The sequence below is a fragment of the Triticum aestivum genome, chromosome 4A (genome assembly GCF_018294505.1).
Source record: "Triticum aestivum cultivar Chinese Spring chromosome 4A, IWGSC CS RefSeq v2.1, whole genome shotgun sequence".
NCBI lineage: Eukaryota > Viridiplantae > Streptophyta > Magnoliopsida > Poales > Poaceae > Triticum > Triticum aestivum.
In genome coordinates, this window is record NC_057803.1 from 559,586,288 (window position 1) to 559,601,395 (window position 15,108).

The following is a 15,108-nucleotide window of genomic DNA, read 5'->3' on the forward strand; positions in this document are numbered from 1 at the left end:
AGTCATGTTGGCCCGGGTTCTCTGTCATATGGACGCGAGCGACACTATCATATACGTGAGCCAAAAGGCGCAAACGTTCCCGGGCCAGGTAAGGTGGCACCCGTGGGAATACCGTGCGTGAGGCCGCAAAGTGATATAAAGTGTTACCGGCTAGATCACTCAAGGAGTCCCGACACTCAAAGAGTGCCGCTTTGTTTCTCCCCTTTGTCACGTGTAACACGTTTACTGTTTTGACTTTTGGTTGGAATTTCTTCTGTTCCCCGGTGCTTTGCTTGTGAGGCTCATCCTCGTCTTCGCTTGGTGTATCCTGCCCCTTGTGTTCGGCGTTGAGCTTGCCGGACTGCTTGAAGACCCAACATTCTCTATGGGTATGATTTGCACGTTTATCGGGGGTGCGGTGGATCTGACATATTTTATCCAGAATCTTGTTTAGGCTGGACAATTCGTCTCTGTTTCCTTTGGAGGGCAGCTTTTGCTGACCTGGCCGAGAGCTTCTGAATCCAGCTTTTACCGCCGTGCTCTTCAGGCTGTCTTCTTTATTCTGAAGCTTGTTTTTGCTGCATCATGGTTTCCCATTTCCATCACTGACTTCAGATGTAATTGGGTCGCTGGTGCTGCATCGGGCTAACCAGCTGTCCTCGCCCACGCAAAAGCGGGTCATGAGGCTTGTTAATGCTGCCATGTAGCGACCAGACCTCAAAGAGTCTGATCTCCGTGCTCCGGTGTCATCCTGGATCAGTAATGCTGACACCACACAGTACTCGGAGGATTTATAGCAGAGTAGCAATCACACACTTATTACATCGAGTGTCTCAAAAGAGAACTTATTACAATAAATATGGCTTAAGGCCATCTAATAACGATAACAACGGAAGGCTTGGAAGATAAGTGAGTCCATCAACTCCAACGGCATCACTGAGTATAGAACCACAACCTAAAACTCCTTAATCGTCATCTGAAAAGTCTGCAACATTAACGTTGCAGCCCGAAAATGGGTCAACACATGGAATATGCTGGCCAGGTAACACATAGAGAGTAATGGAATGAAACAGCTATACTATATGCATATTTGGCTGGTGGAAAGCTCTATGGTTACAGTTTTGCGTAAAGCCAATTTTTCCCTACTTCAAAGGAATAAGTTTAGTTACTATCATGGTGGTTGTTAAACATTGAGAATGGCTGACAGCATTCTCAATCCCAATTAAGCATCATCATTAAACATAACCCAACAAAATTAATTTTAGAGTAACATGTTGAGATTCACATGAAAATCCAAGTACTAGATACTCAAGATGTCCAGAACCGGGGACACGGCTAACCATGATTAGTTTATTACACTCTGCAGAGGTTTGCGCACTTTTCCCCACAAGACTCGATCACCTCCGTTTGGTTTCTCGCACTACATGGTGTTTGAGAAGACGGATGACCGAGACATAGTCTTTCAGAAGCGCTAGCAGCTTACGATGGGTAGACCGTACCACCTACATCCCCTACATCTGCTAGTCTACCACTGTAAGAGTTCGCACGACTTAGTCAACTATGCTAGAGCCCATAATAGCTTGTGGCTGCACACGGAAGTTTCTAGTATGAATAGTCTCATGATCCCTTTGAGCCTGGGTGGCGGTCCAAAAGAAAATAGGCAAGTCCTGGAATACCCAGGTGCCTCAATCCACCCAGATGTGTGTTTAAGTTGCCACCTTAGATAAACCATTAATTAACAATCTCACATCTGTCATGGATATCACTCACCCAATCCACGTCTACTAGCATAGCATGGCATAATAAGCAAACGTAGAAGTAACTCCCAAAGGTTTGAAAATAAACAGGTAATAGGTACTACCTCATGTACTTCCCATCCCACAATTTAATTACATCCTAATCATGCAATGTGTGAGGATTGATCTAATGCAATAAAACTGGGTAGTAGAAAAGGTATGATCAAAGTGTTACTTGCCTTGCTGATGATCCGCGAAACCTAACGATTTGAAGTAACAGGCGGCGCACTCCGGGTACTCTATTGTAGACAAACAAACAAGCATACAATAAGTACTCATCTAATGCACATGTAAAACTCAAATAAGAGATCTAACCAGAATGTTCAACTTAAGAACTTCGGTTGGCAAAAAGAATCAAATCGAACGAAGCAATGAAAGACAAACGGCGAAAGAAAACAACTTCATTCTACTAATCTGGATCTAGGGCAAATTTTACAGTAACAAAAACTTGTTTAAGTTGGTTAGACGAATAGAGGGTTTCGAGACGAAACTCTAGGCGCTTGAATTGCCTGATTCCGATAAACGAGCAAAAAGTTAAACTAAAGCGAAAATCGGATCAGGAATCACGATCAGAAAAATCACGGATTTAATCCGAGAAAAAGAAAAACGACGAACACCGACTTTTTTTCTATCTCTTTTTTTTCGGCACGGAAAACGAGGCGCGATGAACCTCGGGCGGCGGGATCATCGGCGGCGGCGGCTTCGGCGGCGTGCGCGGATCGAGGCGGGGCTGATGGGCTGGGGCGGCTCGGGGCGGCGCTATTTAAAGGCTGCCCCCGATCGGTGTCCCGCTCGGGTACGACCCGAAGTTGGTTTGTTTTTTTTATTATTCCGCTCGGAAGAAAAATATAAAGAAATACTAAACGGACTCCACAAATTCCAAAATAAATTTTCACGGGCTTCTAAAATCAAGCCGCACATGGTGAACATTTATTTGGGCCCTAAATGCAATTTTGAAAAACGCACATTTTTCCTAAATTCAAATAAAACACCAAAAACTCCGAAGTAAAATCTTATTTGATTTTATTCTTAAATCCTCAATATTTCTTTATTTTGGGAAATTCATTTTATTCCCTCTCTCATATTTTTGTAATAGAAATAATTGATGATAAAATAAATAAAATCAAATGATCCTATTCTCAAAATTTGAGAAAACTCAAATATGAAAATAACGAAATCCCCAACTCTCTCCGTGGGTCATTGAGTTGCGTAGAATTTCTAGGATCAACGAAAATGCAAAATAAAATATGATATGCATGATGCTCTAATGTATAACATTCCAAATTGAAAATTTGGGATGTTACAAACCTACCCCCCTTAAGATGAATCTCGCCCTCGAGATTCGGGTTGGCTAGAAAATAGGTGAGGGTGGTCTTTGAGCAAATCTTCCTCTCGTTCCCAGGTGGCTTCATCCTCCGTGTGGTGGCTCCACTGAACTTTGCAAAACTTAATAACTTTGCTGCGAGTAACTCGGCTGGCAAACTCAAGAATCTTGACTGGTTTCTCCTCGTAGGTCAAATCGTTATCAACTGAATAGTTTCCAAAGGCACTGTGTCTCTCAACGGTATGTCAGCCATCTCCACGTGACATTTCTTTAACTGAGAAACGTGGAACACATCATGTACTCCTGACAATCCTTCGGGCAATTCCAACGTGTAGGCCACTTCTCCCATACGCTCCAAAACTCGATGGGGTCCTACAAATCATGGTGCTAACTTCCCTTTAACTCCAAAACGCTTTGTTCCCCGAAGTGGAGATACTCGAAGATAAGCTCTATCTCCAATTTCGTAAACTGTCTCCTTCCATTTAGAATCTGCATAACTCTTCTATCTGTACTGGGCTACCTTGAGCCTATCGCGAATTAGCTTCACCTTCTGTTCAGACTCTTTAATCAAGTCAGGAACAAACAACTGGCGGTCTCCAACTTCGTCCCATGACAGCGGTGTCCTGCACCTCCTTCCGTACAAAGCTTCGAAAGGGGCCATCTTTAAACTGGTTTGATAACTGTTATTGTAAGAGAACTCTGCATATGGCAAATTATCGTCGCAACTAGATCCATAATCTAGCGCACAAGCTCTTAGCATATCCTCCAAAATCTGATTGACTCTCTCGGTCTGTCCATCTGTCTGTGGATGAAAAGCTGTACTGAATTCTAGCCTGGTTCCCAAAGTTTCATGCAACTGCTTCCAGAATTTTGAGGTAAACTGGGTTCCTCTATCCGATACGATACTCCTTGGAACTCCATGCAAACATACGATCCTGGTCATGTATATCTTTGCCAACTTAGCACTGGTGTAAGTGGTCTTTACTGGGATGAAATGAGCTACTTTCGTCAATCGATCAACCACAACCCAAATCGAGTCATAGCTTGAACGAGTCCTGGGCAATCCCGTGATAAAATCCATGCCTAGCTTATCCCACTTCCATTCGGGTATCGACAATGGTTGTAACAATCCTGCTGACTTCTGATGCTCTGCCTTTACTCTCTGGCATACATCACAAACTGCTACATACTCCGCAATATCCTTCTTCATTCTGGTCCACCAGAAAATATCCTTCAAATCCAAATACATCTTGGTATTTCCTGGGTGAATTGAATACGGTGAGTCGTGTGCCTCTTGCAAAATCAACTTCCTGATCTCCGGGTCATTGGGCGCATAAACGCGGTCTTCAAACCATAGGGTGTCGTGCTCATCCTCACAGAATCCTTTAGCTTTTCCTTTGCTCAGATTCTCCTTTATAGCAGCAATCTCTTTGTCAGCTTTCTGAGCTTCCCTGATTTTATCCATCAAGGTTGACTGAATCTCCATTGCTGCCACATAACCTCTCGAAACTATTTCCAAACATAGTTCATGAAGATTTTCGGCTAACTCCCTTGGTATTCCTCCCGTCATTAGTGTATTGACATGGCTCTTGCGGCTTAATGCGTCAGCTACTACATTAGCCTTTCCGGGGTGATAATGCAATTTCATATCATAATCCTTGATAAGTTCCAACCATCTCCTTTGTCTGAGATTTAACTCCTTCTGTGTGAAAATGTACTTCAAACTCTTATGATCCCTGTACACCTCACAATGGTTTCCAATGAGAAAATGTCTCCATGTTTTCAAAGCATGCACTACGGCTGCTAACTCCAAATCATGCGTGGCATAATTCAACTCATGAGGCTTTAGTTGTCTTGAGGCATATGAAACAACTCTCCCTTCCTGCATAAGCACTGCTCCAAGTCCTCGACGTGAAGCGTCGCAATACACCTCATAATCCTTGGTCTGGTCTGGCAAAATCAACACTGGTGAGGTAACTAAGCGTTTCTTCAACTCCTAGAAACTAGCCTCACACTCCTCTGTCCATATGAACTTGGTATCCTTCTTCAACAACTCAGTCATAGGCTTCGCAATCTTTGAGAAATTCTTAATAAATCTCCGGTAGTATCCTGCGAGTCCAAGAAAACTCCGGATCTCTCCAACTGTTGTTGGGGCTTCCCACTTGGTCACGGTTTCAACTGTAGCGGGATCTACTGCTATACCTTCTCCAGATATAACATGTCCGAGGAATCCTACTTCCTTCAACCAAAACTCACATTTGCTGAACTTGGCATATAATTGATGTTCTATGAGCTTTCCAAGTACCAAACGCAAATGCTCCTTATGTTCCTCTTCATTCTTCGAATAAACCAGGATATCATCAAAGAACACTACGACGAACTTATCCAAAAACTCCATAAACACTTTGTTCATCATGTTCATAAAATAGGCAGGTGCGTTAGTCAGACCAAATGACATAACGGTATACTCATATAGCCCATACCTGGTGGTAAAAGCTATCTTCGGAATATCCTGTTCTCGAATCTTCAACTGGTGGTATCCTAATCGCAGATCGATCTTGGAAAATACCTTAGCTCCTTGCAATCGATCAAACAGATCGTTGATCATTGGTAGTGGGTACTTGTTCTTGATCGTTACTTCATTCAATCCTCGATAATCAACAACCATCCTTAACGATCCATCTTTCTTCTCCACTAGTAGTATTGGCGATCCCCAAGGCGAAGAACTTGGGCGAATATATCCCTTATCCAGTAACTCTTTAATCTTCTTCTTAATTTCCACCAAATCCTTTGCTGGCATCCTGTATGGTCTCTTTGATATTGGACCTGTGCCTGGTAATAGCTCAATCAAAAACTCAATATCTCTATTCGGTGGCATGCCTGGCAACTCTTCTGGAAATACTTCAGGGAAATCCCTTACCACTGGTACTTCCTCCTGCACAACTCCTGTTAGGCAATTTACTTGAGTCCTCTTTGGCACATGCCGGGATACATACTTGATCCTTCTCCCTTCTGGGGTGGTAAGAAAAATTGACTTACTAGCACATTCAATATTCCCTTCATACTTTGATAGCCAATCCATGCCTAATATCACATCCAATCCTTGAGATTACAATACTATTAGGTCTGAGGGAAAAACATAGTTACCAATCCTTAATGGTAACCGATCACACCATAGACTTGCCACATACTCTGCTTCGGGTGAGGTTACTAACATGGGTGACCTAAGGGCTTGGGTTGGTAGGTTATACTTATCCACAAATCCCCTTGAGATGTATGAATGCGATGCACCAGTATAAAAAAGAACGAGTGCAGTAAATGACTTAACCAAAAACTTACCTATTACTGCATCGGGCTGAGCTTCAACCTCCTCCACGCTAACGTGGTTCACCTGTCCCCTGTTGAAAGGGTTCGGCTTCTTCCCAGAACTTCCATTGCCATTTTGGCCTTCAGGACATTCATTGGCATAATGTCCGGTCTTCGAACACTTAAAGCAAGTGACTTGGCTTAGGTCCTTCTTGGCTGGGGTTGAGGGGTTGGTGCAGTGCTGGCCGTTGCTTCCTCCGTTGCCATTACCATTCTTGGTGCCATTGTGACTGTGCGAGCTACCTCCTCCATGAGTATGCTTAAAATGTACTCCCGGTCTAGGGGTAAAACATGGCTTCTGCTGAGCTCCTGAATTATACTTTCCTTGTCCATACTTCCTCTTGTGATTCTCAATCTGCTGCTGCTTCCCTTCAATCATAAGAGCATGATCTACCAACTCCTGGTAGTTGTTGAAGGTTGCTACCATCAAATGCATGCTCAACTCATCATTCAGTCCTTCTAGAAACTTCTCTTGCTTAGCTGCATCCGTAGTGACATCATCTGGGGCATAACGTGCTAGCTTACTAAATTCCTCCTCATACTGGCCAACTGTCCTTCCTCCTTGGCACAAGTTGCGAAACTCACGCTTCTTCATGGCCATAGCTCCTGCTGAAACATGGGTAGTACGAAAAGCCTGCTGAAACTGGTCCCATGTGACAGTGTCTACAGGGAAAGTGGCGGTGAAATTCTCCCACCATGATGCTGTGGGTCCTTCTAGCTGATGTGCGGCAAACTTCACCTTCTTCGCATCTGTACATCCTGCTGTGGTCAACTCCCTAGCTGTCTTGCGGAGCCAATCATCTTCTACTATCGGCTCGGTGCTACTGGAAAACACCGGCGGATTCAGCCTAAGAAAACGGGCTAAGTGGTCAACAGGTGATGGTGGTGGTGGGTTGTTGTTGTTGTTCCCCTGATTCTGATTCTGGACTAGCAACTGCATCAATGTGTTTTGCTGCTGGATCAACTGAGTGAGCTCCGGTGGAAAGGCAAATCCGGGGTCACGTCTCGGAGGCATCTGAGGGTTTAGAAAAGATGAGATATAAGAATAGAGGGGGTCTAAAGAGAGAACACTACCCATATGCACATGAGGCAAAAGGAAACAATTCACTTCAATCAATCAAACAAGGGCATACAATCGATCTAACTATCGCAAAAGTGCTCGGACTACTATATTTACATGGTGGACTACTACTACTAATGAGGTGGTCTACTAGAAATATTCTACGGTCGTTGACTCCATAATATCTGCTCCAGCTTCATCAACATAGTCATCATCGCTACTATCTGCTTCCGAGTCGGTTCCGTCGACGATGATGTAGTCTTCCGGGCTAATTTCCTGGGGTTCTTCGTCTTCATCTACTGGCGTAGGGCCTCCCATAAATATCCCAATCTTCTTGATCAGGTCATCATTCTTCTCCACCAATACTTCAATTTCTTCTTCATAATCTTCATGTGTAGCCTTGAGTTCTTCCTCCAGTTCCTCGATTCTTGTCTTTGCCTTCTTCAGATCTATCATGTCGGAGCACATCTGGTTCTCCTGTCATCGAATGTGCTGGTTTAACTCCTGGATAAAAGCTGCAATTGATCTATCCTTCCTGGTGCTGATAATCTCCCAGTGCTCATCTCGGCACCCACAAATCTGGTAGATAGTATCCTTGAGATCCTTGCGGTAGACTTCTCCAATGCGTCCCATGGCGATGTGAGCTGCCATGCTCTTTCCTAGACTCCAAGTTGGTGCATCAAAAGAAAACTCTATGGGCTCAGTGACTGGCATGAACGTCCTTCCTGGTACTTGAACTTGAATCATCCAGCGCTCTTCTTCCGGTAAAGTGGTGTTGTAGGTTCCTGTGAAGCTTGGTACTCCTATGTTCAGGTATCTAGTGACTTCCTTCAAGTGACGTCCAAAGGGTGTATCTTCATCCGGTTGTGCGAACTTGTTCCTTGCATCCGCCATCCTAAAGAGTAGAAAAGATGAGAGGTCAGAAGAGAAGAGAGTGAATAGTGATCTAGGTCTTTAGCTTAGTGGTCGTGTCCTACAGTCAGCGTGTGCTCTGATACCATCTCTGTAGGGACCAGACCTCGAACAGTCTGATCTCTATGCTCCGGTGTCATCCCTGGATCAGTAATGCTGACACCACACAATACTCGGAGGATTTATAGCAGAGTAGCAATCACACACTTATTACATCAAGTGTCTCAAAAGAGAACTTATTACAATAAATATGGCTTAAGGCCATCTAATAACGATAACAGCGGAAGGCTTGGAAGATAAGTGAGTCCATCAACTCCAACGACATCACTGAGTATAGAACCATGACCTAAAACTCCTTAATCATCGTCTGAAAAGTCTGCAACATTAACGTTGCAGCCCGAAAACGGGTCAGCACATGGAATATGCTGGCAAGGTAACACATAGAGAGTAATGGAATGAAACAGCTATACTATATGCATATTTGGCTGGTGGAAAGTTCTATGGTTACAGTTTTGCGTAAAGCCAATTTTTCCCTACTTCAAAGGAATAAATTTAATTACTATCATGGTGGTTGTTAAACATTGAGAATGGTTGACAGCATTCTCAATCCCAATTAAGCATCATCATTAAACATAACCCAACAAATTTAATTTTAGAGTAACATGTTGAGATTCACATGAAAATCCAAGTACTAGATACTCAAGATGTCCATAACCGGGGACACGTCTAACCATGATTAGTTTATTACACTCTGCAGAGGTTTGTGCACTTTTCCGCAGAAGACTCGATCGCCTCCGTTTGGTTTCTCGCACTACATGGTGTTTGAGAAGACGGATGACCGAGACATAGTCTTTCAGAAGCGCTAGCACCTTACGATGGGTAGACCGTACCACCTACATCCCCTACATCTGCTAGTCTACCACTGTAAGAGTTCACATGACTTAGTCAACTATGCTAGAGCCCATAATAGCTTGTGGCTGCACACGGAAGTTTCTAGTATGAATAGTCTCATGATCCCTTTGAGCCTGGGTGGCGGTCCAAAAGAAAACAAGCAAGTCCTAGAATACCCAGGTGCCTCAATCCACCCAGATGTGTGTTTAAGTTGCCACCTTAGATAAACCATTAATTAGCAATCTCACATCTGTCATGGATATCACTCACCCAATCCACGTCTACTAGCATAGCATGGCATAATAAGCAAACGTAGAAGTAACTCCCAAAGGTTTGAAAATAAACAGGTAATAGGTACTACCTCATCTACTTCCCATCCCACAATTTAATTAGATCCTAATCATGCAATGTGTGAGGATTGATCTAATGCAATAAAACTGGGTAGTAGAAAAGGTATGATCAAAGTGTTACTTGCCTTGCTGATGATCCGCGAAACCTAACGATTCGAAGTAACAGGCGGCGCACTCCGGGTACTCTATTGTAGACAAACAAACAAGCATACAATAAGTACTCATCTAATGCATAGGTAAAACTCAAATAAGAGATCTAACCAGAAGGTTCAACTTAAGAACTCCGGTTGGCAAAAAGAATCAAATCGAACGAAGCAACGAAAGACAAACGGCGAAAGAAAACAACTTCGCTCTACTAATCTGGATCTAGGGCAAATTTTATAGTAACAAAAACTTGTTTAAGTTGGTTAAACGGATAGAGGGTTTCGAGACGAAACTCTAGGCGCTTGAATCGCCTGATTCCGATAAACGAGCGAAAAGTTAAACTAAAACGAAAATCGGATCAGGAATCGCGATTAGAAAAATCGCGGATTTAATCCGAGAAAAAGAAAAATGACAAACGCCGACTTTTTCTCTCTCTTTTTTTCGGCACGGAAAATGAGGCGCGACGAACCTCGGGCGACGTGATTGTCGGCGGCGGCGGCGGCTCCGGCGGCGCGCGCGGATCGAAGCGAGGCTGATGGGCTGGGGCGGCTCGGGGCGGCGCTATTTAAAGGCTGCCCCCGGGCGGTGTCCCGCTCGGGTACGACCCGAAGTCGGTTCGTTTTTTTAGTTATTCCGCTCGGAAGAAAAATAAAAAGAAATACTAGACAGAATCCAAAAATTCCGAAATAAATTTTCACGGGCTTCTAAAATCAAGCCGCACAAGGTGAACATTTATTTGGGCCCTAAATGTAATTTTGAAAAACGCACATTTTTCCTAAATTCAAATAAAACACCGAAAAACTCCGAAATAAAATCTTAGTTGATTTTATTATTAAATCTTCAATATTTCTTTATTTTGGGAAGGTCATTTTATTCCATCTCTCATATTTTTGTAATAGAAATAATTGATGATAAAATAAATAAAATCAAATGATCCTATTCTCAAAATTTGAGAAAACTCAAATATGAAAATAACGAAATCCCCAACTCTCTCCGTGGGTCATTGAGTTGCATAGAATTTCTAGGATCAACCAAAATGCAAAATAAAATATGATATCCATGATGCTCTAATGTATAACATTCCAAATTGAAAATTTGGCATGTTACATGCCATTGTTATCGGCTTTTCTTGGCCAAGGTGTCTGGCAAGCCATTCGTCTCGAACGCTGTGCTTGAAAGCTGCTAAGGCTTCGGCATCTGGACAGTCGACTATTTGGTTCTTTTTAGTGAGGAACCTGTTCCAAAACTTTCGGGCTGACTCTCCGGGCTGTTGAGTTATATGACTTAAACCGTCTGCATCCGGAGGTCGGACATAGGTCCCTTGAAAATTTGCCCGAAAAGCGTCTTCGAGCTCTTCCCAGCTTCCAATGGAGTTTTTGGGGAGGCTGTTAAGCCAGTGCCGAGCTGGCACTTTGAGCTTGAGGGGTAAGTACTTGATGGCGTGGAGATTGTCTCCTCGAGCCGTATGGATATGGAGGATGTAGTCCTCAATCCAGACCCCAGGGTCTGTTGTTCCGTCGTACGCCTCTATGTTTACGGGTTTGAATCCCTCTGGAAATTCATGGTCCAGCACCTCATCGGTGAAACATAGAGGGTGTGCGGCACCCCTATATTTGGGTGTACCGTGGTGTTGGGGTGTTTTTTGTGTTGCATTGCGTGCTGGAGCGCGCTTGCGTGACCCGTAGATGGATCTGGTTGCACCATCCTTTTGATGCGAGCCCTCACGTGGATCGCGTACTGGCTTATGTGCGGCGTCATTTGCCGCTCTATGTTGGCCACGAGGTCGTCTATCCGACCAGATGGCCATTTTGTTTTTTGATTGCGGGGCATCTAAGGCCTCCTCATCGAATTCAGGTAGTAGCTTTCGCTTCGGGTTGCTCTTGGTGTGGCGATTACCGCCGTACTTCGCTGTAGTGTTGAGTACTTCACTCCATCTGATTTTAAGTGTGTCTTGTGCAACCCTGAGCCTTTGCTTCTGCTTTTTCAGACTCCTCGTAGTGGCAACAAGCCTTTGATGGGTATTCTATTGCCCCAGGTGCCTGTCCGGTGTGATGTCATCCGGACTGTTATGTTCGATGGAGTTGGGTTGTTCGGTTTGATTCTCCGTGTTCCCGTGGTTTGACGATGGTTCAATGCCATGTTTGTCGTCCGCTGGCTCACCTTGATCTATCGCTGGGTCTATATGATCGCTGTTTCTACCGAGGCGGGATTTGGAGCGGCGCTTACACCGCCGCTTTGACTGCTTCTCGAGGGAACAACCCTTCGCTGCGTCCTTCCGTTCTTCGTCGTCGTTTTCTTTGGGTGCGTCCACCATGTATACATCATATGATGAAGTGGGCGTCCAGTGCCCTGTGGGCAGTGGTTCCTGTTCGTCAACTACATCATCGTCCATGCCGTCGATGTCTTCAGAGTCAAAGTTGAGCATGTCGGTCAAATCATCGACAGTGCCTACTAAGTGGGTGGTGGGTGGGCGGCGAATTTCTTCGTCATCCACATCCCAATCCTGCTGGACATAGTTCGGCCAGGACTCTCCTGATAAGGAGAGAGACTTTAATGAGTTTAGTATGTCGCCAAAGGGCGAGTGCTGAAAGATATCCGCGGAGGTGAACTCCATGATCGGCGCCCAGTTGGATTCGGTAGGCACAGGCACAGGCGGTTCGGAGACCGTGGCCGGGGAGGAATCCGATAGTTTGGTGTCACGGCTCTTGTGAAGGGTAAGGTCGATACTCGGCTCGATCGCCGATGAGAATGCGGCCTCCGTGGCGGGGTCGATCCACCCGTCACTGGACGGCGCAATTGGCTCCGACTTGATGGTCGGAGCGGTCGCCGGTGCGATCTCCCGAACACTGTCCGATGGTAGAGCTAAATCATGCTCATCGTGACCGTGTGGCGCACATGGCAAGGGCTCTAATCCGTTGAAGATCAAGTCTCCGTGGATGTCGGCTGTGTAGTTCAAGTTTCCAAATCTGACCTGATAGACAGGGGCGTAGCTCTCGATCTACTCTAGATGGCCAAGCGAGTTGGACCGTAGTGCGGAGCCACCGAATACAAAGATCTGTCTAGGGAAAAAAGTCTCACCCTGGACTGCATCGCTATCGATGATCGAAGGAGTCATCAAGCCTAATGGTGACGACACAGAGGAACTCTCAATGAAAGCACCAATGTCGGTGTCAAAACCGGTGGATCTCGGGTAGGGGGTCCCGAACTATGCGTCTAAGGCGGATGGTAACATGAGGCAGGGGACACGATGTTTTACCCAGGTTCGGGCCCTCTTGATGGAGGTAAAACCCAACGTCCTGCTTGATTGTTCTTGATAATATGAGTAGTACAAGAGTTGATCTACCACGAGATCAGAGAGGCTAAACCCTAGAAGCTAGCCTATGGTATGATTGTATGTTGTCCTATGGACTAAAACCCTCCGGTTTATATAGACACTGGAGGGGGCTAGGGTTACACAGAGTTGGTTACAAGGGAGGAGATCTACATATCCGTATTGCTAAGCTTGCCTTCCACGCCAAGGAGAGTCCCATCCGGACACGGGACGAAGTCTTCAATCTTGTATCTTCATAGTCCAACAGTTCGACCAAAGGATATAATCCGGCTGTACGGATACCCCCTAATCCAGGACTCCCTCAGCGTTGCAGTCGTCCCCAGCAAGGGTCTTGCCGGGGGTCTTATGGATTTCCTCGGCTAGGATCCCACCGAGGGTTGCCGTCTTCTGGTCCTCATCTGATCTTGTGTGTTCATGATCTTGACAAAGATCTGCATGTCACCGCGGAGGTGCCTCCCGAGCCTTGGTTCCAATGTACTCGTCGGCGGTGTTTGGAACTCCTGGGCTCAAGGGTTGCTCGCTCTGCTGGTGTTGGGCAAGTTGCCCCGGCAAGGCTCTTGCCGAGGCCGCGGAGGTCGCCCCAGCAAGGGTCTTGCCGGGGGAGTCCACCTTGCTCCTTTGTTCTTCAGTGTTTCTGGCCTTGGCGTTGCTTTGTTTGTCTTATGCTTCAGTTTCCCTCTGGCTTCCCTCCTCTGCCTTGTTAAGTGTGGCCGTGAGCGTGGCTCTGACTGCCCGTGCACAAGTTAAGGGGTGCAAAAGGAGAGACCCTACTTTTGTACACCGGCATGTAGAAACACTAGCACCCAAGTCACACAAAGCAAAACACTCATAATTTTTAATCTTGACTTTGATAGTAGGTTCCCACTCATCATGCAATTTTCTAGGAATTGATACTTGTAATTCCAATTTTTCTTCAAAAGCTTTCATCATAGCATCAACAATATGTTTAGTAAAAGATTTATTTTGTTCATAAGCATGGGGTGAATTTATCATGGATTGCAACAAAGAAATACAATCAATCAAAGATCAACTACCATAATTAAAGTCTTTGTAATCCAAAAGAGTGGGCACATCACTAGCTAAAGTTTTGACCTCTTCAAACCCACTTTTATCAATTTTCTCAACAAGATTTTCACCCTCCGAAATATTGGGACACCTTCTACCTAAAGTTGACTCTTCTCCAGTCCCTTTTTCATCAATCTTAACTTTACTAAACAAGGAATCAATAGAAGAAACACCAATCATTTTAAGATCTTCATCACTTTTATGAAAGAAATCGCTAGAAAACACTTTTTCTAAAAATTCTATTTTAGCTCTAAACATAGCGGTTCTTTTCTTACTTTCATCTATAGAAACATAAAGAGCTTTAATTGATTCATAAAACTTAGGCACAAAAAAATTCATCTTGAGATTTTCCACATCATGAGCAATTCTATCAACACTTCTAGACAAATCATCAATCTTACTTAACTTTTCTTCTATGGAAGTGTTGAAAACTTTTTGCGTGTTGATAATTTCTTTAATATTGTTCTCAAGATCAGAGGTGTTCCTATTATTATTATAAGATTGATTTCCATAGGAATTACCATAATTATTAGAGGAATTAATAGGAAAAGGCCGAGGATTAAAATTACCTCTATACGCATTGTTGTTGAAATTATTTCGAGAGATAAAATTCACATCTATGGCATCACTATTTTGCTCATTCAAAGTAGACAAATGCATATCATTGAAATCAATAGGAGCACTTTTACTAGCGACCAATTTCATAAGAGCATCAACCTTTTCACTCAAAGAAGAAATTTCTTGAATCGAATTAATTTTTTACTAGTTTGAGCTCTTTCGGTATGCCATTGTGAACAATTTGCCTTGATATTATCAAGCAATTTGGTGGCTTCACCCAAAGTAATTTCCATAAAAGTACCACCCGCAGCAGCGGAATCTAAGAGATTACG